The sequence below is a fragment of the Pterocles gutturalis genome, unplaced genomic scaffold, assembly GCF_000699245.1.
Source record: "Pterocles gutturalis isolate BGI_N339 unplaced genomic scaffold, ASM69924v1 scaffold38786, whole genome shotgun sequence".
Lineage (NCBI taxonomy): Eukaryota > Metazoa > Chordata > Aves > Pterocliformes > Pteroclidae > Pterocles > Pterocles gutturalis.
In genome coordinates this window covers 896-1304 of record NW_010099126.1, presented here as the reverse complement: position 1 = coordinate 1304, position 409 = coordinate 896, and positions in this window count along the sequence as shown.

The window sequence follows — 409 nt, the reverse complement described above, 5'->3', positions numbered from 1 at the left end:
CAGTGTCACTTGTCTGTGATGTGGAGAGCAAGGCAGGGTATGGAGAAGGCTTCACAGTATGGCCATCTGTGTTTTTCTCCTTGCTTACTTTTTTTGGCCCATTGCACTTTCCTTGCTTGTTTCCCCACATTTCTGTGGTGCTCTTGCTCTCTAGGGATTGTCAGCTTCTGTTCTGACACCAGCTCTGAGAGTCCTGCCCTGGAGGTGTCTTCATGGGAACGAGGTGCCCAAGATGTGAGGGACTATGTCATTCAGCTGGTTGGGGTGAGAAGTTATCTGAAACATTTCTCTAAAATATTTTTTTCTAAATAATCTCCCTTAACTGTCATTGTCTTTTCCTCTTTGGATAGGTCCTCGTGCACAGGTAGTACATGTCCAACGGCAGGGCCCTTTCCCCGGTTCTCCCCCC